The sequence below is a fragment of the Lampris incognitus genome, chromosome 12 (assembly GCF_029633865.1).
Source record: "Lampris incognitus isolate fLamInc1 chromosome 12, fLamInc1.hap2, whole genome shotgun sequence".
In the NCBI taxonomy this organism is placed as follows: Eukaryota; Metazoa; Chordata; class Actinopteri; order Lampriformes; family Lampridae; genus Lampris; species Lampris incognitus.
Window position 1 is genome coordinate 14,998,451 of NC_079222.1, and position 23,875 is coordinate 15,022,325.

The window sequence follows — 23,875 nt, forward strand, 5'->3', positions numbered from 1 at the left end:
GATATAGCATGAGACAGTTAAATAAGCCTCTGTGGCTCTTGATGGCCACATGTCTGTTGTGAGTACAACAGTGTTTGCACCATCCAGAGATTTTTTAACTTTTGATCGGCATTCTTCATACATTTCTGAAATGTTCCCTTCCGTTAAAGTTTTCCTACTTGGAATCTTGTAGCGTGGCTCAAGTGTCTTGACAACATTCCTAAAAACCTCATCTTCAACAACAGAGAGAGGTTGCATGTCTTTCACAATCATTTCGGTAAGGCTTCTGGTTATATTGAGAGCTCTTGGAGAATCACCTAGGTGAAATAACAAAATAATGAGGTCTATAGCCTATATAGACTACCTACAGGAATCCTATAGTCTCCCTTTCACAGTTACACAAAAAGGTAAATATATTCAGCCATTATTATAATTCAGCTTTGAGGTTTTTTTTTCAATTCCATTAGAATAACTAATTTCGCTAAGTTTCAGTGGGCTGAATATATTTGATTGCCTGAATATAGTCTTTATTTAATCAGTCTTCTAAAGTAACAGCTAATGATGTACAATTGCAGTTTGAAAATCTTAACATTAACCAATGCTGGAGATCCGACTTGACTTGAAATTGAAATTTGTTGAAACTGGGTAAAAGAGGCAGAATTAACACGGGGAATGGAACAAATGGTCCCAAAGCCGGGCTGAATTTGGGACCTGATATTCTCCACCTTATTTACAAAATGAGTGAGACATTTTTTGGACAATTCAACAGCAGGTTCAAAAAAAGAAGTGGGGGAACCATTAATAACTGAGTCAGTTACCCTAAATAGAACTTTAGGTTTGTGGTTATTTCTTGATATCAGTTCAAAAAAGTACGCTGATTTCGCATCCTTAACTGCATTCTGGTAAATTAACATTTGATGACTGGAGAGACAGTTGACAGCTCGGAAAGACAGTGATTGGGGCAGGGAGGGGTAGCACCTCATCCTGCATCTTTCATGAGAAAGGACCCCCAAAAAAGTTGCAGAACACACAGGGATATACCCCCAGGGGAGGGTAGGGGGGGTGGATTAGCACCCCAATAGGATGCACCTAACGATGATGACCTTGGCAAATGGATTATCAATGACAACAACTCAAAGATGCATTTGTGGTAAGGTCTGCAAGAACAAGCACGGTCTTAAAATCCATTAGGCCCAAATGAAATGCTTGGTGTGGAGGGGAGCAGTGCAGCATGCAGGCTCCACTCCTGGTGAGATGCAGTAGGAGCCTGGCCCGGAGACACCCCACAGAGCCCAGAACCTACATGTCCTAAGCTCTCTGACTCCCAGCAGAGTAGTTAAGCAGAGTCGATTCAAGTGGCATCCAGCAAGCTAGCACAGAGAGTGATGCCAGTTTGACGAGGATGTGGCCAGAATCATCATGTCAACAGTAAAGGGAAACACAAACAGATGACTTCTGGAGGCCAGACATAGTGCTATTATCAGCCTCTTCAAAACAGGTGCTCCTTAGAAAGCTGACAGTTCCCTGGGAGGACCAGATGGAGGAGACAAATGAGTGGAAGCAGTCCAAGTACCAGGAGCTGGTTGATCAGTTCCAGAGGAGAGGCTGGAAGGCACATTGTGAGCCCATTGAAGTGGGCTGTAGAGGCTTTCCTGGTTGCTCACTGTGCAAGGTCTACACTACTTTACATCACTGGGGCTACTAAAAGAAAAGCCATCAAGTCTTCCATGGAGGCTGCAGAGAGGGCCTCCAGATGGCTTTGGATTAGAAGGAGTGATCTGCGGGCCAATGTTGCTGGGACACAAGCCAGGGCCTGATAAACCCTGGCTGGGTCACCTGAGAGGGTGTATGATGTTGAAAGACCCAAAACACCCGAGGGCCTCAGGAAACATCACTGATGATGTGTCCCAGTGCATCCTGGGATTTATCTTTGAGTCGGTGTTATGTGCTAATTCGGATTTGCTGACCTTCCATTGTCATTCTGATTTCCCACAGTCTTCTAAGGGCACAAGTGTGATGGTTCAGCCAATGGAGGTTGTTTAATTTTTGTTTCCTAGTTGTAAACGGTGCAATTTGGTCAAAGATGGATAGGCACTGATCATCGAATGAATTTAACAGTGCATCTGGATTGAGGGGGGATACAGAGGGATTAAGGGATGATGAAGTAAAAGAATCAAATAATTTAACTGCAGAGCCAGTGTTGAGAATCAAATCAAATCAATTTTATTTGTATAGCCCAATATCACAAATTACAAATTTGCCTCAGTGGGCTTAACAGCAACGCAACATCCTGTCCTTAGACCCTCTCATCGGATAAGGAAAAACTCCCTAAAAAACCCCTTTAACAGGGAGAAAAAATAGGAAGAAACCTCAGGGAGAGCAACAGAGGAGGGATCTCTCTCCCAAGACGGACAGCGTGCAATGGATGTTGTGTTCATGCAATTTACATAATACAACATTGAAAGAGGATAACAGAATTATAATGGACATAAAATTTATGAAGAACATGATGCCCAGGATGCCAAGCAGTGTCCACGTGCCAACGGAGCAGTCCAGGACCCAAGCCACGCGACCAGCATCATCATGTACTAAGAAAAACTTAGGTGAGTAGTGGAAGGGCAGGCAGCATCCAAATGGCGGCCACCATCACCATGGAGATGTAGGAGGAGAACCGACCGCACATGCATGCAAGAGAGACTCACATGACACCATTCAAACACAGAGAAAGAGAAAGGAGAAGACATCATTCAGAAAGAGAGAAAAGACATGTTAGAGAAGAGAACAGTTTGCAATAGTCATTAGCCATAATCAATTAAGTCATCAATTCGTCATAATCTATACTCGATAATCTCATCGGCAGAAGAATGGTTGGTAAATTCATTGAGACAGAAAACCAACCCGCCATCCAGTACAGGTTGCGAAGCACTCAACGTAAAGGCAACTAATTGTAAGTTAAGGCAAAAAGATGAGTTTTAAGTTTGAATTTAAAGAACTCAAAAGACTCTGTCTGAGAGCAGCCAGCAGGTTACTCCAAAAGAACAGGGCCCGATAGGAAAAGGCCCTGCCACCAGCTGACTTCTTTTTAACTTTGGGTACACACAGGAGCCCTGTATTTTGAGAACGAAGTGCTCGAGATGTGAGAGCGTGTTTTAGGATAGTGGCTGGGAATAGAAACCTGTAGTGGAACATGGAAAACGACAACCTTATGGTCAGTTCCAAGCATTTCCACCAGATTAAGACACTCGAGAGAGAAACCAGATGAGAGCACAAGGTCTAAAATGTGACCGTTGGAATGTGTGGCCCCTTTAACAGATTGAATGAGGCACAGGTGTCTGTACAGAAATAGGACCCTTAAGGACGTTATGAATGTGTATTCTTACTTCATGGAACATTTCTATTTTCCTACAACTGGGCATATCATGCATAACATCTTTTTTGTTCTTTTTTCTTTTTTTCCGGGATCGCAGGGCCACAGGTCCACAGGTCCTCGCAGTGCTATCAGGGGGGATAATCTACTGGTTTTGTACTACTTGAAGTTCTGTCATAAATTGGACATTTTTGTAGTTTTTAGCAAAAATGTTATGTTCATATTAACGTTTAACAACTTTTAATAACTTTTAATTGGATTAAGGTTAGGGTTAGGGTTGTGGTTTGCCTGGACTACTTTCTGGATTTTATCCGATCATCGATTGTTGCATGGACTTGATCACACTGGAGTCTCCGACTCTACTGCTTGCTCCGTATGTGGTGAGAACTTTATGGACTCAGCCTTCTGCCGTGGTCGTAATCGGCGGTTTTATTTTTATTTATTTATGCTTCCTCGCTGACCTTTTTTGTCTGATTTCTGGAAATACAGCTGTGTTCCCATTTTCCGTCTTCAGGCTTTGGGAAAAATGCCTCCCATCTCTTCTCCCTCTACTGAATGCACCAGCTGAATGAAAGAACCAGCTGAATGTACCAGCTGTGCCACACTTAGCCAGAAAATCACAGAGCTTGAAAAGAGAATCTCTGTGCTCTACCAAATACAACAGGATCAACAATCATTGACACTGTTTTCTGCTTCCCGAGCTGATGTCCCGTAACTGACTGATGATCAGAACCAGGGACATGAAACATGTTGCGAAATGGCTTTCAGACATAATTCCCAGATAGCACCCAGATGTGGGCTACTTCAGGCAATGATGCAGCACTAGTGGCCTTCCTCTGGCCCTGAAAAATGGATGTTAGCCTGAAGGGACCCACATGTATAATAGCAAATATGGCCCAAATATGCCAAATCAAATATGGGCCTTTTTTGGCAGAGATGCGGTGCTCTCGGCAACATGTAATCTGGATGTGACCCTGAACTGGCCTGTGGGGTAAATGGTGAATATGGCCCAAATATCACAAAACAAATATGGGCCACCTTTGGCAAATATGTGGCAAATGCGGCATTGTTATGGCTTGGTTCTGGCCCAGATCTGGCAAACAGGAGTTGACCGCTCAAGTGTCATCATTCCACACGGTATTTGGACCGGATGAAGTGTCGGGTGTGGGACGGGTCCAGGCCACAGCAATTTTGCTATCTTGGAATGAGCCCCGCGCTGATGACTACCCAGAGAGCAAAATGAAACTGGGCCAGATCCGGGCCGGATGTATCACAGCATCTGGCGCGGATCCGTTTTGCGGATCCAACCCATTGTCTTTTTGAAAATGCATTGTGGCATATTCCAAGATTCAAGGATCGTAAACGTTCTTTCTCTTAAACAGTCCACTGAAATCTGTTTCTAAAAAAAAATGATGTGAAAAATGTGGAATTTAGGTGCTGATTCTTGACTCATTTTAGACCCACAAGGCCTAATTCAAAAATGGGTTCAGACTTTCGTAAGGAGGCCACACTCTGGCCAGAGGTGCGGGGCTGTCTAGGAGTGGATGTGATTCCTATGCAGATCTGCTGAACTGTGGGTGGATCCGGCCCAGTGTCAGCTGCTGTATGGATGCAGACACTATTCCCTGGTCCGGCCCGAACCCACTTGAGACTGACATTACATCGGATTTGGAAATATGCTATTGGCTTAATCAAGGAGCAAGACCAAAACCTGTTCTACCCCCGCAGTGTCAAACCCCGAGCTCTGGACAGAAGTTGTCCAGGGTAAAAGAAGAGTCAGACACAACAAGCCCAGTTTCACTAATGTCTCGCCAGAGGTGCAGCTGAAGAACAGGTTTATTATACTGGATGAGCTGCCTGTCAGTGAGTACAATGGTAATACCACACCTAGCGTTAGCACTGCTAGCTCAGAAGCTAACGTCAAGACCCATGCAACCATGACCCACGATACAGCTAAGCCCTCGAGGAGTGTCTCTCGGCGGCACCCAGAAATAAACAACGTCAATAGCCACTAAAGCTAATGGCACATCATAAAAAAAGACAGCATCACAGCAGAACATGCACTGGACATTTGAAAAAGAAGTTAACCAAGCTAGACAAGAAATCAAACCAACGGCTCTGCTGGTGGGTGACCATATGATAAGAGATGCCAAAAGTAAAGTTTTGAAAACTGCCTGTCTACCCAATGCTATGGTTAGCTTCATGGTCCGAACACTGCAACAAGTGTTATTCGACCATCCGGGCACAGACACACTTATTGTGCATGTTGGAACAAGTGACACTTGTCCTGGAATGACACATGGCTCAGAGCTGTTAAAAAGAGACTTCATACACCTAATAGGCATTCTACAACAAGTCCCAGCTCAGATATTTGTGTCAGGTCAAATCCCAACTACAAGGAAAGGAATTGAGCGTTTCAGCTACTTGTTGGCATTAAATACATGGCTTTCCTCCGTATGCACTGCTCAAAAACGGAACTTCATTGACAACTTCAACCTGTTCAGTCGGGGTTCACATGCTTACTGCCAACCTAACCTACGGCCTCTGGCACCTCACTGCTGGTATTTGGAAAGGGTCAGAAAAAACTGGGAAAAGTAGAGCAATCTTTTATACCCAGGAAAACAAGGACTACACCATGGATCATTCCCAGCATCCCCCCACCCCCCCTAGTCTCTCAGATATATCTCACACAAGCTAATGATGCGGATAAAAGGAACTGCACCAAAAGTTCCCGCTTATCCAAACAAACCATGGCAATTTCCCCACGGTCAGAATTACAGGGCCTGCTGACTACTAGGAGCGACTGGGTCTTTACACCCCCCCCCCCACACTTTCAGCTCATGTCTGCTTGACGGCGAGGAGCAACCCCAAAGTTTGAAATTCCTGTTTTGACCACGCAGTCTCAATCGGTAATGTTAAAAACCACAAACCAAGCCAGAAAATCTTGGTGTAGTCCAGTGCCGGAATTAGATGAAGGGGGGTCCTAGGTTATTCCACTTGTGAAGCCCCTCCCAATCCCCCACCCTCATAACAAGAGGAAGACGGAAGAGTGTTTTAAACAAAACTGAGTAAAGTCGAGGATGATGACGGCTGTTTAAAATTCTGCAATTCACAATTCCTCCTCTAAAGGACATAAGATGTTATTTTTAAATACCGTAATGAATGGAAAAAATGCACAAATGTTAAAATTAACACTGTAAAAACCTGTTGCAGTAACCAAACTCTGTAAACATTTTGTGGAATAAACAGGATTTTTTTTTTTAGGAAAATAAAATTGTACGTTTACTGTCATATTCTTGAAAAAAAACAAAACCTTAAGCTTGGGAAATGTTAATAAGATGATCATGACTACCTGACAGTGACAATGTGACAATTTTAGATCCTACTTTATGTTGTCATTGCATAGGCGCTTTCAAAATAAATATTAAGAAATTAAAAAAAAACAACAATCATCAAGTACACCACGACTAAAAATGTTTTATCTAGCCTTCCTCATAGCAAAATCATCCAAAAGTTCATCAACCTTTGTTCATCTAAGTTTGTCACCTTCAATGCACAGAATGCTTGAAAAACTGTGGCCCTAAATTCATTTTTAATTATTTTGAGTCTTGAGAAAGACCTCTCTCCCAAGCAGTTAGTGACCATTAAGCTAAGAAATAGCTGCAATACTGCTTCCACATTAGGGAAGGCCATCAGCATTTTTTCCTGGCATATAATTTGATAAAGGTCTGTATGAGACAGAGCGTGCTCTTCTGTAGGCCTGTGGGCACAAGTTCATCAGGTCAACAGTTTCAGGTCAACATCTTCTGAGTATGCTTCCATCAACAGTTCAACACCTTGCAGAATTTCTTGTTTAGATGCTGTGAGATAAGCAAGAAAGACAAACATCTGCGCAACATCACTGTACACAGTAGCTCTTCTTCTTAAACTGACTTCAAGTGCATCTAGTATAGGAATAAAGGATTTTATCCTAAACTTATCTCTTGAAGAGAGTTGATCAAAGGCATCAGGACCAGGCGCACTTCCGTCATTTCCTTGCCGTTTCCTTACTCTTTGTCTCCTTGTGATAGTTCTGTAGTTAACATTTGGCAAGGTGGCTTTTGCTTGTTGCTCGAGCTCATCAAAATCTTCTCTAATTTTGCTTAAAAAAACCCTGAAGTGAGCTGTACAAGCTTACGCAAGTACTCAATAACAGCTCTGATTTCTGAATGGCTTTGCTGACCTTGTGAAATTGACCTATAGTACACGGGTCCAAAAATGCAGCCTGGACAGGCCGCCAGGCCATCATAGGGGCGACACACACACACACACGCACACAAGCACACACACACACACACACACACACAAGCGCACACACACACACACACACACACACACACACACTAAAAAAAAATCTCAATCCTCCAGTGCAGTGACGGGGACACTGATGTAGGAGATGCTGTCCTTCCGATGAGACGTTAAACCGAGATCCTGACTCACACTGTGGTCATTAAAGCTCCTGGCAAATTTCCCAACCTGGCTCTCTCCATCTGGCCCCTTAATCATCCCCCCATGTAACTGGCTCGGCGATTCCTCCCTCTCCACCTCAAGCTGATGTGTGGTGCGCGTTCTGGCGTAAAATGGCTGCCGTGCATCACCCAGGTGGGCGCTACACATTGGTGGTTGTTGAAGGAAGTTACCCCCTTCAATGTGAAGCGATTTGGGTGTCTAGCGCTATATAAACTTAGCACAAAAAGTAAGGAAGTGTGTGTTTGGTAAATTATTTCTTTGTTGTAACAATGCTTCTTGGCAATAAATCTTATATCAGGCACCTGATTGTCAGCACCTGGGGTACCAGAAGCTCAAAACAAGAGTCAACAGCAACAGCAAAATAGGCTGTTTGGCAATGGCAGAGAAGATTTGGCAAATTATTCATGGGCGCAACCCACATACTCAGCTCTGCTGCTCATCCCACAAAGGCATGTTCCTTACAAATGTGGCCCCATTTAAAAGGGAAATAAACAGGCTTTCCAACGGTATAAGATTTATTGCCAAGAAGCATTGTTACAACAAAGAAATAATCTTCCAAACACAAATTTCCTCACTATTTGTGCCAAGTATAAATGTAATGATTATTATTTTATGATTATTGTTACATAGCTGGACCAAACTTCTGGAACGCTGCAGGACTGCTACAACTCTCAGTTCTTTTGAATCTAGGCTGAAGACTTTCCTCTTTGCCGCCGCCTTTTATTAAATAAAACTTGAAGCTTTGGCTTTTCATCTTACACTGCACTGTAATTGTTACTCTCTTTTTATCTATCTATCTATCTATCTATCTATCTATCTATCTATCTATCTATCTATCTATCTATCTATCTATCTATCTATCTATCTCTCTCTCTCTCTCTCTCTCTCTCTCTCTCTCTCTCTCTCTCTCTATCTATCTATCTATCTATCTATCTATCTATCTATCTATCTATCTATCTATCTATCTATCTGTCTGTTTGTTTGTTTGTTAGTTTGTCTATTTTTTATGCCCCTCCCCCAACTGTACCCGGCCAATTACCCCACTCTTCCGAGCCGTTCCGGTCTCTGCTCCACCCCTTCTGCCGATCCGGGGGGGGGGGGGCTGCAGACACATGCCTCCTCCGACACATGTGGAGTCTCCAGTCGCTTCTTTTCACCTGACAGTGAGGAGTCCCCCCCCCCCCGAACAGGCTCCCCGACCGACCAGAGGAGGCGCTAGTGCAGCTACCAGAACACGTACCCACATCCGGCTTTCCACCCGCAGACACGGCCACTTGTGTCTGTAGGGACGCCCGGCCAAGCCGGAGGCCACACGGGGATTCGAACCGAAGATCCCCGTGTTGGTACGCAACGGAATAGACCGCTACGCCACCCGGATGCCCTTTTGTTTGTTTTTAAACGTCTTTCTATTGCCTTATGTGGTTTCTCTTAATGCCTTTTATGCTTTATGTAAAGCACTTTGAATTGCCTTGTTGCTGAAATGTGCTATAGAAATAAACGGGCCTTGCCTTGCCTTACACACCAAGCTTTAATAGTGGCCGTGGGACACGATTTTCATTCGAAGTGACCGGCGTAATGCTGTGTTTGCGTAGATATTTTCATAAGACTCTACTAGAGATCAACAAGCTTTTAAGAAGTCCGAATTTTGTGTCTGTGGGGTTGCAGTCTTTCCCAAAACAGGATGTACACATCTATTTTCCGAGATGAATCTTTGCAGTGATGCAGAGGTCCGTGCAAAACCATAAAGTGTCATCCCAGTTTACTGACACTCACTACGGTCTTTGGTATCAAGGGTCCATATAGGGCTGAAATAACATTCAGAAGATAAGGATGGATGATGGGTTGTGCGAATGCCGAAGGAGAGTAAATGCTGACTGTAGCAAGTCCTTCTATCACAGCCTGGGAAAACCAGGAAAAATGTTTTGCTCCCTGGGGGGGGGGTGTAAGAAACAAGCCTACCCTCCCACCCTTTCTCCACACAGGTCCACTTAATGCCAGTGATGTCATGGGAGGAGGCCCGTGACCTCAGTTACCCTGCAAGTACCTCCTCCTCCTCCAGAAAACCTTTAAAAACACATGAGCCAGGGAGTCTTATTGGCTAGTAAAAGGGTGACCTCCACACTCCATGTTGTTAGAGGACCATTCAAAAGTTATTTCAATTGTCTTGAGAGATGTTTATGATTTTGCTTCACAATTCATTAGTTCAGCCATTAAAACAATGACATTTGGCTTTTATTTAAAAGCACACAATCAGGGTTTAGTGAAATGCAATGCAGGCCCGTGTTGTCCTTCATCGCCGATCCGCGTTTTGCTGGATATCATAATGTTGTGTCTTCTGGCTGCAAGTTTCACTGACACAACAGAAAACTCAAACCGACTCAGTGATCGTGATTAAAATTTGACAACCTTGCTTTTGATAGCCAAGTGCAAAACGAGCCACTGTCAGACAAGTCCAGATTTGCACGTCCTCCCCTTATCGATCATGCATTCCTTCAATCACTGAGATTAATTAATGCATCAAAAAAATAATAATCTGCAACCGACACTATCTGAAACTCAGAGGGAAGCTAGAGATACGTAATTACTGTGTTGGTTGGTTTGAGGCCATCGTTGCATCCAATTTGTTTTTCTGTTATCACAGTCCAACTTTGTTCAGGACTACATAGTTATTTGTTCAAGGATACATGGGAAAGACTTGTGTGTGTGTGTGTGTGTGTGTGTGTGTGTGTGTGTGTGTGTGTGTGTGTGTGTGTGTGTGTGTGTGTGTGTGTGTGTGTGTGTGTGTGTGCAGATTAATATGACTGCTTTGTGTTTGTATGTCTGAGTGTGCATGTGTTTGCGCAAGAGCTCCAGAGAAAATCCAGCTGATCAATCCCGCTTCACAAACTTCCCATGTCGCCAGCAATGCCCATGGGGCCCAATTCGAAGATTGGTCAAGGTCTAGTCAGGGTTGGAGGTGGGACTCTCCTAACCAAAATTAAATCTGGTTTAACTACAACAAACATTCCTACAATTAATTCAGCAGGGGGATCAGATGGTTTTAAGAAGATGAGAGGGGATTCCATAAATGCTGAGAGTCAACAAAGAGGGCTAAAACTATAAGCTTCCTGACAACAACAAAAACTGAAAGAGATCTTTTTAAAATTTGCATGGTTAACGATACCATAGAAATCAACGGTTGCAATCTTAAATAGAGTGATATTATCTAAAAGAAAAAAAAATGCTCAAAGTATTATGACGTCAAAAAATCAAGATGTAATATTTCCAAAAAGAAATGGTTCATATCTTAAACAGCATCTCTGAAAATCAGTTTCACAATATTATCCTTCCAAAAGTTAATAATTTTCACATTGACCTATGCCTGATGTGACATGATAGAACGACAGAGCTATCTAGTGTCTTTGTCCACGTCTGCATCTAAGTTTGGGTCTTTGTATGATGGCTGGGAGAGCTGGCGCTGGATCGGCTGGGGGAGCCTGGTCTGCCGCGTCCCGTGGGTCCAGGGACCACGGCCCTGCCCGGAGCTTCGCCCGTGGAGGAAACACCGAGGGCGGTCTGACAGCACGCGGAAGCGGGGCAGGCTAAGCTAACTGCTAGCCCATGCAGACTGGCCGTTACGGCAGTTGTCCTGGCGTTCGCTGTCTTGGACAGTGACATTATTGTATTTAGAAATCACTTCAGGACACAACCTCTCCGTGGCAGTCTTTATTTAGACTGACACAGCATCAAAGGCAGACCCGATCAAACAACCCAGAGCCCGCAGGCATCACCAATCGATCCCAGCACAATAGAACAGCACCAAATCAAATGCAGCACTGTCGATGTGTGCAGACATAACAGACATCTTTTTTTGTTGTTGATATGTTGGATATGTGCGTTCTTGTATTTTGGATGTGTGTTTGTGTCTTTGTGTTGCACTACTCTGGGCAACACGCACGTGCGTACATTTCATGTACGCACGTGCATGAAATGAAATGTTCCTGATTCCCGATTCCTGATGTTTTTAACACAACTAAAGGATTTTTTTTTTCTTCTGTGCAACATTATTGATGAAATACAGGCAAAATTTAAACCTGGAAATTCTATTCTACTGCCGATTCATGTATTTGCAATATGTTTTGGATCCAACAAAAACTCGCAAAGGGAATATCAAAGTCATAATGATAATAATTTATTGACTTACATGTTACTACATTTGTCACGGCGCTGCAGATCAGATGTTTCTCAACACCTGACTCACCCTATAATCATGACTGTTGAAATGCACTACATGGTGTGTTACCTGAATGTGCAAGCTTACAATGAAGACAGCAGAATTTAATTAATAAGATAAAGCTAACCAGTAAGATGATGAAGTGAAGCTACTTGTGTGCACGCACATGTACCTACACGCCTGTGTGCATATATGTATTAGAGATAAGGTGCACCATACATCGGGGGGGGGGGGGGCGTCCGGGTAGCATAGCAGTCTATTCCATTGCCTGTTCGAATCCTTGTGTTACCTCCGGCTTGGTCGGGCGTCCCTACAGATACCATTGGCTGTGTCTGCGGGAGGGAAGCCGGATGTGGATATGTGTCCTGGCTGCTGCACTTGCGCCTCCTCTGGTCGGTTGGGGCGCCTATCCGGGGGAGGGGGGGGGGGGAACTGGGCGTGATCCTCCCACACACTAAGTCCACCTGGCGAAACTCCTCACTGTCAGGTGAGAAGAAGCGGCTGGTGACTACACATGTATTGGAGGAGGCATGTGGTAATCTGCAACCCTCCCCGGATCAGCAGAGGGGGTGGAGCAGAGACCAGGACGGCTCGGAGAGCGGGGTGATTGGCCAGTTACAATTGGAGAGAGAAAAAAGGGGGGGGAGTCAAATATCTTGCCTTTCACTGAATCTTTAAAATTGAGAACATACCCTAGGAGTACTGGGAGTACTGGGAGTACTGGGCCTTCTATGGATATGCAAAAAGTTGAAATTCGACTGTACTGTTGTGAATTCAGGGGGCAGCCGGGAACCGCCACAACCGGGACGCGAACTCGGGTCTCCCGCACCAAGGGCGACTACGTTTAACCAGTCGACTAAAGGCTCGGACCCGTTCGCCAACCGGCTACAGCGGGTCTACTCATTCATAACACGCGCTTCAGCGTGTCAGCTCCCTCACGCGCTTCCGATGGCCTCACCATCCCACTTCTGACACGAAAGGAGCGAAATCAGGGCGCAGCCGGGAATCCGCCGTAGCCGGGACGCGAACCCGGTCACGTTAACTAGTCCACTAAAGGGTCCCGCCCGGTAGCAAACCGGCTAGCGAGTCTACTCATTCATGATCGTTACACTGCGATACCCCCCCCCCCAAAACAGAGGCATGATCAGCGACGTGACTCCCTTGCTAGGGTATATGTGTGTGTTTCTGTGACTACGTGCACGCGCACATGTGTCTTCCATTTTGTTTTCGAGGTTGATTTTAATCTAGACCAAAGCCTTTTCTCTTAATTAGTGTGCTCATAAAGAGCCTGAGACAGTTATAGCCGTAATTATGCTCTTCAGCTTTACACTTGCAGGTACAGTCTTAACATAAGCTTTAGAGGAACAAGTCTCAACTACTGCAAACTATTTCCCTTAGGCAGTTGGCAGGACAAATTACAGGCTCTACATGTCCCTTTGGCGCTGCTTTTCCAGTTTCTGTGTGTGTGTGTGTGTGTGTGTGTGTGTGTGTGTGTGTGTGTGTGTGTGTGTGTGTGTGTGTGTGTGTGTGTATGTGTGCGTGTGTGTGTGTGCGTGTGTGTGTACGTGTTTGCCCACGTGTGTGTGTCTGTGCGTGAAAGAGAGAGGGTTTAGACGGAAGAGGAGATATTAACATGTGTTTTGCTAATGACTTTGCATGCCAGCACATTCCTTCTACTGTCTCGCATTGTCAAACAAATACACACACACACACACACACAGAACATTTATGTGTCTATGCATTAAACTATCAGCGCCTCGTTTCAGAACGTGGCTGTGAGAACGGCAGCACAGATGTCAGCTGCCACTGCCGAAGCTGCTGTGGCGAGGGTGGGGGGGGCGGGGGCGGTGCGGGAATGTTGCGTTAATAAATGAACACCTTGCACAAGCACCGGCTATTGTGCAACAGATGCTATTTTGGTACCGGTTTGAAAGATATACATACCTGTTTAGCTTCCATAGAGCGTCCTGGCATCTGGTGAAATACCACAATACCACACCTGTCTTCTGCTGCGTTCCACGATATTAGATGTGCTCTGATGATGATTCATGCACTCAAACACCCTGGCGTGCATGCCAGTGAGAGTGCCTGTAGTGTTTAGAGGTGTCTCTGTGTGCGCGCACGCGCGCGCACGCGTCTGTGCGCGCGCGCGTGTATGTGTGTATGTATAAGGATGTGTGTGCACTGAAGGTATGCTCGCTCACAGTTTCGCTTAATTATATGAGGTTTAGATAAACATCAAACGCACCAATATGGCACGGAGTACAGACAATCTCCACCTCACACGCACACGCGCACGCACACGCACACACGTCTCAATTCTTGTTCTTTCTCTTTCACTCTCTCTCGCTCTCTCTAGCTCTCGCCCTGTGTCGCTCGCTCATTCGCTCTCTCTCTCTCTCTCTCTCTCTCTCTCTCTCTCTCTCTCTCTCTCTCTCTCTCACACACGTCTCAATTTCTGTTCTCTCTCTCTCTCTCTCTCTCTCTCTCTCTCTCTCTCTCTCTCTCTCTCTCTCTCTCTCTCTCTCTCTCTCTCTCTCTCTCTCTCTCTCTCTTCTCCCCCCCATTCTTCCCTCTTTTTCACTCAAACCACTCAAACAGACATTCACTTGTTACTGTGTTAATGTTTTCATCTTGGTATTTCCCCCCAGTACTGCCCCACAGGCATATCACACACAAAGAAGAAATCAAAACAAATATCAAAACAGCTACCTGCAGTACACGGCTGCAATTATACCATCGTCCAAGTAAACAGGTAGGAACTAATCTGAATGCCAACTATCCTTTCAAACACATTCATTTCTGTTTTATATTTCTCCCCAAGGTTGCCTCGGGTGGTTGTCTTTTTACACACACATTCATTACCTAGCAAAAATAGAAAAAGATAAATCTGATCCTTCTATCAGCAAACAGTGTTGCCTTTAGTATTGTTGTCAAACAGACCAGACTGAATTTATTTAGCTCTTCACTCTGCTTTATGCATAACCCAGCCACTGAGGATGCACAAGCCAGTGCATTCTTAGTGCCGGTCCCAAGCCCGGATAAATGGGGGGGGTTGCATCAGAAGGGCATCTGGCATAACCTCTTTGCCAAATCAAATATGCAGATCATAAATCAGATCGAGGCCTGGGTTACCAACGACCACCACTGGTACTGTTTGCCAGCATGGCGCTGGTGGAAACTATGCTACTGTTGGGCGAAGGAGAAGGAGAGGGGGAAGGCATGTTCAGACGCAGCGAGAGAGGAGGAAGGGTAGGAGTGTGGAGGTGAGAGACAGAACTTTGAATTTTGGCACTGTGACTGGTAAAGGGAGAGAGCTGGCTGATATGATGGAGAGAAGAAAGGTAGGTATACTGTGTGTGCAAGAGACCAGGTGGAAGGGGAGTAATGCCAGGACCATTGGAGGTGGATTCAAACTCTTCTACCATAGTGTGGATGGGAGGAGAAATGGGGTAGGGGTAATTCTGAAGGAAGAGTATGTCAAGAGTGTGCTGGAGGTGAAGAGAGTGTTGGACAGTGATGAGTATGAAGCTGGAAATCGAAGGTTTGATGATGAATGTTATCAGCGCCTATGCCCCTCAAGTTGAGTGTGTGATAGAAGAGAAAGAAGAATTCTGGAGTAAATTGGATGAAGTGATGGAGCGTGTACCCGAGGAGGAGAGAATGGTGATTGGAGTGGTCTTCAATGGGCATGTTGGTGAAGGGAACAGAGGTGATGAAGAGGTGATGGGTAGTAGGTATGACGTCAAGGAGAGGAATGTGGAAGGACAGATGGTGGTAGATTTTGCGAAAAGGATGGAAATGGCTGTGGTGAATGCATATTTCAAGAAGATGGAGGAACACATGGTGATGTACAAGAGTGGAGGAAAGTGCACACAGGTGGACTATATCTTATGTAGAAGGTGTGATCTGAAAGGGATTGGAGACTGCAAGGTGGTGACAGGGGAGAACGTAGCTAGGCAGCATTGGATGGTGGTCTGTAGGATGACTTTGAAGACCAAGAGGAAGAGGAAGAGAATGAAGGCAGAGCCAAGGCTCAAATGGTGGACGTTGAAGAAGGAAAACTATTGTGTGGAGTTCAGGGAGGAGTTAAGACAGGCACTGGGTAGTAGTGAAGGGTTGCCGGATGGCTGGGCAAGCACTGCGGAAATAGTGAGGGAGACTACTAGAAAGGTACTTGGTGTGTCATCTGGACAGAGGAAGGAAGACAAGGAGACTTTGTGGTGGAATGAGGAAGTACAGCAAATTATACAGAGGAAAAGGTTGGCAAAGAAGAAGTGGGATAGTTAAAGACGTGAAGAAAGTAGACAGAAGTACAAGGAGATGCAGCGTAAAGCAAAGAGAGAGGTGGCAAAGGCAAAGGAAAAGGCATATGGTGAGTTGTATGAGAGGTTAGACACTAAGGAAGGAGAAAGGGACTTGTACTGATTGGCTAGACAAAGAGACTGAGCTGGGAAGGATGTGCAGCAGGTAAGGGCGATTAAGGATAGAGATGGAAATGTGCTGACAAGCGAGGAGAGTGTGTTGAGAAGGTGGAAGGAGTACTTTGAGGGGCTGATGAATGCAGAAAACGAGAGAGAGAAGGTTGGATGATGTGGGGATAGTGAATCAGGAAGTGTGGTGGATTAGCAAGGAGGAAGTGAGGGCAGCTATGAAGAGGATGAAGAGTGGAAAGGCACTTGGTCCTGATGACATACCTATGGAGGCATGGAGGTGTTTAGGAGAGATGGCAGTGGGGTTTTTAACTAGAACGTTTAACAAAATCTTGAAAAGTGAGAAGAGCCCAGAGGAGTGGAGAAGAAGTATACTGGTACCGATTTTCAAGAACAAGGGTGATGTGCAGAACTGTAGTAACTACAGAGGTATAAAGTTGATCAGCCACAGCATGAAGATATGGGAAAGAGTAATAGAAGCTAGGTTAAGAGGAGAGGTGATGATTAGCGAGCGGCAGTATGTTTTCATGCCACAAAAGAGCACCACAGATGCAACGTTTGCTCCAAGAATATTGTTGGAGAAGTATTGAGGAGGTCAGAAGGAGTTACATTGTGTCTTTGTGGATTTAGAGAAAGCATATGACAGGGTGCCGAGAGAGGAGGAGTGGTATTGTACGAGGAAGTCGGGAGTGGTAGGGATGTAGGAGTGGTGCAGGATAAGTGGTGTGACAGTGGTGAGGTGTGCAGTTGGAAAGACAGATGGGTTCAAGGTGGAGGTGGGATTACATCAAGGATCGGCTCTGAGCCCTTTCTTGTTTGCAATGGTGATGGGCAGGTTGATGGACGAGATCAGGCAGGCGCGTCCGTGGACTATGATTTTCACGGATGACATAGTGATCTGTAGCGAGAGTAGGGTGCAAGTTGAGGAGAGCCTGTAGAGGTGGCAGTATGAACTGTAGATAAGAGGAATTAAAGTGAGTAGGAGTAAGACAGAATATATGTGTGTGAATGAGAGGGAAGACAGCAGAATGGTGAGGAAGCAAGGAGTGGAGGTGACGAAGGCACATGAGTTTAAATACTTGGGGTCAAATGTTCAAAGTAGCAGGGAGGCCAGGAGAGAGGTGAAGAAAAGAGTGCAGGCAGGGTGGGTTGGGTGGAGAATAGTGTCAGGAGTGATTTGTGACAGAAAGGTACCAACAAGAGTTAAAGGAAAGGTTTACAAGATGGTTGTGAGACCAGCTATGTCATATGGTCTGGAGACAGCAGCACTGACGAAAAGACAGGAGGCGGAGCTGGAGGTGGCAGAATTGAAGATGTTAAGATTTTAATTGAGAGGACAGGATTTGTAATGAATACATTGGAGGGACAACTCAGATCGGACGGTTTGGAGACAAAGCAAGGAGAGGCAAGACTGAGATGTTTTGGAGATGCTGGGTATATTGGGAGAAGGATACTAAATATGGAGCTGCCAGGGAAGAGGAAAAGAGGAAGGCCAAAGACAGGGGTGGGCAATCTTATCCAGAAAGGGCCAGTGTGGGTGAAGGTTTTTGTTCCAACCAAGCAGTGACACACCTAATCCCACTAATCAACCAGTAGAGTCTTTGCTGAGGAACTTGATTAGGAGACACAGGTGTGTAATTGCTTGGTTGAAACAAAATCCTCCACCCACACTGGCCCTTTCTGGATAAGATTGCCCACCCCTGGCCAAAGAGGAGGTTTTGGATGTGGTGAGGGAGGAGGTGCAGGTGGCTGTCATGACAGAGGAAGATGCAGAAGACATGAAGAGATGGAAACGGATGATCTGCTGTGGCGACCCCTAATGGGAGCAGCTGAAAGTAGTAGTAGACTCTGCTTTATGCATTTTGCGAACAGAGTGTCATAACTTTTGTTTGGCAGAGAGACAGGAATCACTTATTATAGAGTATAGATTATGGACTATTGCAAACTGTGCTCCTCTCACACATGTCTTTTCTCTCTCTCTCTCTGAATGATGTCTTCTCCTTTCTCTTCTTCTGTGTGTGTGAATGATGTCCCCCTGTGTGCACATGTAGTCTCCCCTCCTGTCAGGTCTCCATGGTGATGGTGGTCACCACTTGGACGCTGCTTGGTATCCTCCTTGTGGTGTTCCCAACACAGAATATTAACCAGTGTGGGTTGGTTGGTTTTGAATGTGCACATTCAAATGTGACTGGTGCTGAATGAGGTGGAGGTCAGCTATTGGTTGTTCCTGAAGAGTATATAAGGCAGAATCGCCACCAGGGCGTTCTCTTGGTACTCCGCTCTACTCGGGATAGCTAGGTTGTTACAGCGCAATAATAAATATACTACGTTACTGTCATAAGTCTGCCGTGTGCACTTTCCAGTTATCTACTTAAACAGTTTTAGAACAGTATTTGTGTTTCATGCACGACAGTTTGGCGACGAGGATGGGATGTTTAAGTTGGAAGTCACAGAGTTAGCATGTCAAGCAGCTCCAGCGAGGCAGAAGTAAACGACGAACAACCAGGGAGACGTTCGGTGAGTGAAAGGACCGTCGAACAGAAGATGGCATTCGGCAAGCCAGAAGATTTCCACTTCGAGGAAAGTGAGGAAAGTTTTGATAGATATCGCCAGCGGTTAGAGCAGTACTTCGCAGCAAATGGATCGGACACTCGAGATGAGAAAACCAAAGCGGTATTTCTTACGGTGGTAGGAAAACGGGCACATAGCTTGCTGATGGATTTGTGCGCGCCAGATAAGCCATCGGGTAAAACATATGAAGTACTGGTGGGAATGCTGGAAAAGCACTACATCCCGAAAACCAACTTTATTGCCGAGAGATGCAAGTTTCACGGAAGAAACCAAAAGGAAAACGAAACAATAAGTGAGTACATTGCAAGCTTGAGAAAGTTAGCAGCCACATGCAAATTTGGAACATTTCTAGATGAAGCACTGCGTGATAGGTTGGTCTGTGGAGTTAAGAGCAGTGAGCTAAGAGATCGGTTACTCAATGCTGCTCATACAAACGACTTAACGTTACGGCTCGCAGTTGAAATGGCGTTGTCTTTTGAGGTAACAAAAGGCAACAGTGCGCAACAGTTTGCAGAGAAAGGCTATAAAGCTAATGTGGTAGAAAAAAAGGCTAACCTAACCTTGTCGCAGGCTTATCAGCAAGTTCTGTTAGAGGACAATTCAAGACATTACCTAACTATCAACACACACAGAGGGTTGTATCACTACAATAGGTTACCCTACGGTGTTGCTAGCGCCCCTGCTATTTTTCAAAAGATTATGAATGAGGTTCTTCAGGGCATGGAAGGGGTCATCTGTTATTTAGATGACATCTTAATTACTGGAAAAGATACAGAAAGGCACCTGACTAACTTGGAAGAGGTGCTTAGTAGACTTGAAACTTACAATCTCAGGGTTAAAAGAGAGAAGTGTGCATTCATGCAGAACAGCGTTTCATACTTAGGGCATGTCATTGATGCCATGGGCATACATCCAATGAAGGAAAAGACAGATGCTATTCAGAGGGCTCCAGTTCTGAAAAATGTAACTGAACTCAGGTCATTCTTAGCTCTGTTAAACTACTATGGGAAGTTTATCCCTAATCTATCTACTCTGATTCATCCAATGACAGCATTGCTGCATAAAGATGCAACCTGGGAATGGTCAGAGAAATGTCAAAGTGCATTTGATAGTGCAAAGAAGTCTCTTCAGTCAGATAAATTGTTAGTACATTTTGATGCAGAGTTACATATCATACTAGCATGTGATGCTTCTCCTTATGGAGTTGGTGCTGTAATCAGCCACAAAATGAAAGATGGAAGTGAGAGACCTATCGCATTTGCATCCAGAATGTTAACTTAAACAGAACAGAATTACTCTCAACTGGAAAAAGAGGCACTGGGTCTTGTTTTTGGAGTTATGAAATTCCATGAGTATCTTTATGGAAGGAAATTCTTGTTATTGACAGACCACAAGCCACTGTTGAAAATTCTGGGGCCTAAAACAGGTGTGCCAACACTGGCCACCGCTAGATTACAAAGGTGGGCTCTAAGTTTGGCAGCGTATACATACGAAATCCAGTACAAGAAGTCAGAGCAGCATAGCAATGCTGATGCTTTATCAAGATTACCTGTGAAGCCTGATGTAGATGTGGTGTCAAACCCAATTTGCAGAGTGTCTTACCTGGAAGACTTACCTCTTGCTGCTAGAGAAATAGCCAAAGAAACAGACAGAGATCCTGTGTTAAGAGTGGTTAAACAGTTGGTGTTAACTGGATGGCCTAAACATGTACATGATGAGTCACTGAAGCCTTATTTTCAGAGAAAATTAGAGCTTAGCATTGAGGATGATTGTTTATTATGGGGTTACCGTGTGGTAGTGCCTGATAAACTAAGAGACAGGCTATTGTCGGAATTACATGAGCACCACTGGGGAATAGTTAAAATGAAGTCCCTCGCCAGAAGTTTATTCTGGTGGCCTACATTAGATGTCAGTATTGAACGTGAAGTGAATCAGTGTACTATTTGTCAGCAGCAGCGTAGTATGCCTGCTACTGCACCGATACATACATGGAAATGGTCTTCGAGTCCATGGGAAAGAGTACATCTTGATTTTGCTGAGGACCACAAGCAAATGTTTTTAGTAGTGATGGATGCCTATGCTAGATGGCCAGAGATAGTTCCCATGACCACTACTACTTCATCTAAGACAATTGAAGCAATGAGAAATTTATTTGCAGCTTATGGGTTGCCTAAAGAGGTTGTTACTGATAACGGACCTCAGTTCGTATCGCAAGAGTTTGAGTCATTTTTGACTAAAAGTGGAGTAAAACACATCAAGTCACCTGCATACCATCCTGCAAGTAATGGTTTAGCTGAAAGATTGGTACAAAATCTTAAGAAATCCCTTGCAAAGAATAGAGCCATTGGTGGTATGACGCTTGAGCACTGCGTAGCAAATTTTCTGATTGGGTACAGAAACACACCCCATACTAAGACAGGAAAGACCCCAGCTGAGCTATTTCTGAGAAGACAGGTGCGAACCAGGTTGTGTCTTATCAAACCAAAGTTCTCTCAGAGACTGCAGACCGAGTCTTAACCAAATCTTCCCCGTGTTAGGTCTTTTAAGGTTGGTCAACACGTGTTGGTAAAAAATTACAGGGGAGGGGAGAAATGGTTGAATGGAGTTATAAGTGAAGTGTTGGGTCCTGTCACATACAGTGTTGAAGTAAATGGAAATTGTGTGAAAAGACATGTGAACCAGATGTTGGGTGTCAAGGGAAATCCAAATCAGACTATAATGGACTCTTGTGATAGAGCTTCTTGGGAGATTGATGATTTCAATGCAGACACTGATGTGTCAGAACATCCTGAACCACAGGTTGTGGAAGAACGACCTGTCGAACCACCACCGCCAGTTGTGGAAAGGAACACTCGTCCTGTGAGAGACAGACGTCCTCCTGATAGACTGAACTTGTGACTGACATGCAGATTGGTTATTGAAAAAAAAGAGAGAAAAGAAATCTGTAATGTAATGTATGGTTACTGTTGAAGAAATACTGTACGTGGTTATGAGCTTAAGAGCAAAAAGGATATGTTAGAATCCTAGAAGAAAAAAAAAAGAAGTTTGAATTTACAGGGGAGGAGCTGTGGTGTTCCCAACACAGAATATTAACCAGTGTGTGTTGGTTGGTTTTGAATGTGCACATTCAAATGTGATTGGTGCTGAATGAGGTGGAGGTCAGCTATTGGTTGTTCCTGAAGAGTATATAAGGCAGAATCGCCACCAGGGCGTTCTCTTGGTACTCCGCTCTACTCGGGATAGCTAGGTTGTTACAGCGTAATAATAAATATACTACGTTACTGTCATAAGTCTGCCGTGTGCACTTTCCAGTTATCTACTTAAACAGTTTTAGAACAGTATTTGTGTTTCATACACGACACCCCTCATCACATTATTTTTTCATATATCTTAGAAATCCATATCCTGTTTCAATGTTATATCCCTCTTCACTGACCACCATTATGCCAATATCTGTAATTTGTAACTTAATTCTCTTATCACTCCCTCTTTATCTAAGGCGCTCTTACACTAATGCTCTTTCCACGATACAAACTTTTTGCAATGCTAAGGTTATTGTGCTAGGATATTTGTGGTCAGTGATACATGTTGGTCACTTTGGATAAATGCATCTGCTAAGAATATGTGTAAATGAAAATGTAATGAAGTGCAATGATACATAGGAAATTTGTGCAAAAAATAAATGCACTTTATTCTGGACGACATTTCTGCTTGTGTGAGAGAATTCAGTAAACGCCCCCTGAAGAAGTGTGAAAAATAACAGTCTGGTACTGGGTGTAGGCGTATGTGTTTGTGTGTGGTATGAGCGAGAACAGGATGTGTCTGTATTGTGAGTTTTGCCCTGCATGCTCTCTGAAGTCATTTGCCTGCTAAAGAGGTAACGCTCTACCGGCCCATTTCACCCTCTATACCTCTGACCTCATATCCTAAAACACAGGTGTATTTCCTCTCCACCTGCCCAAAGCAAGGCTTCTCTATCCGTTGGAGTAACTCTGGTCACACATTAGGCCTTCACACGCCCTTGAATAAAGGGAACTTGGTGTGAATTTCTATCTGCAGTGACACAACCCAACTTCTCGCATTTTCAACGGAAGAGGATGAACAGAGGCCTTTCAGTCTCAAAGCAGTTGTGATTTCAGGAGTATTTCCTTTTCCACTCCATCATTTGCAATATTCAAGAGCCACTACAACCACAACCAACTAATTAAATATATTCCACTAACTACTAACACTCACTTGTTATATGCTCCTCTCCTATCCAGTGCGTGTGAATGGATGGCATTAAAGAAGTTTCACAGCAAGAAGGTACTGGGTTCGAACCCCAGGGTTTGTCCAACTTTTGGGGTCATCCCAGATCGTCCTCTGTGTGGACTTTGCATGATCCCCCTGTGTCTGTGGTGGCTTTTCTCCGGGCGCTCCGGTTTCCCCCATCATCAAAAAAGACATGCATGTTACGGTTAGTACTGCTGTCTGTGCCCCGGACCGAGGCATGGCAAGACGAACTGGAGTTGGTCCCCGGATGCTGCACGGCGTCTGCCCACTGCTTCAAGCTACACAGCTAGGATGGGTTAAATGCAGAGAAGAATTTCGCCGCGGGGATTAATAAAGTATATAAACGTAAAAAATTAAAAAGTTTTATGTGATTGCCCAGATATTCTTGGTTCTGATTGGCTGAACACATAATGATCAGCCTAAGAGTAATATGGGCCTATGGGGGGAGGGATTTTTTTTTAAATTTTTAATTTGACTTTATTTAGTGTTCTGTGTATAAATTTTATGTTTGACTTGCTCTAATTCTATATT

General features: G+C 44.5%; 1 long non-coding RNA gene across 1 annotated transcript; it reads right to left on the reverse strand.

Annotated features, from left to right (window-relative positions):
• Positions 1–2,185: 2,185 nt before the first annotated feature.
• LOC130122077 (uncharacterized) lies at positions 2,186–23,615 on the reverse strand. Its single transcript, XR_008811108.1, has 3 exons — positions 23,309–23,615; positions 20,675–20,729; positions 2,186–2,577 (listed from the first exon to the last, which is right to left on the reverse strand). It is a non-coding gene; the product is annotated as an uncharacterized LOC130122077 (long non-coding RNA).
• Positions 23,616–23,875: the final 260 nt, after the last annotated feature.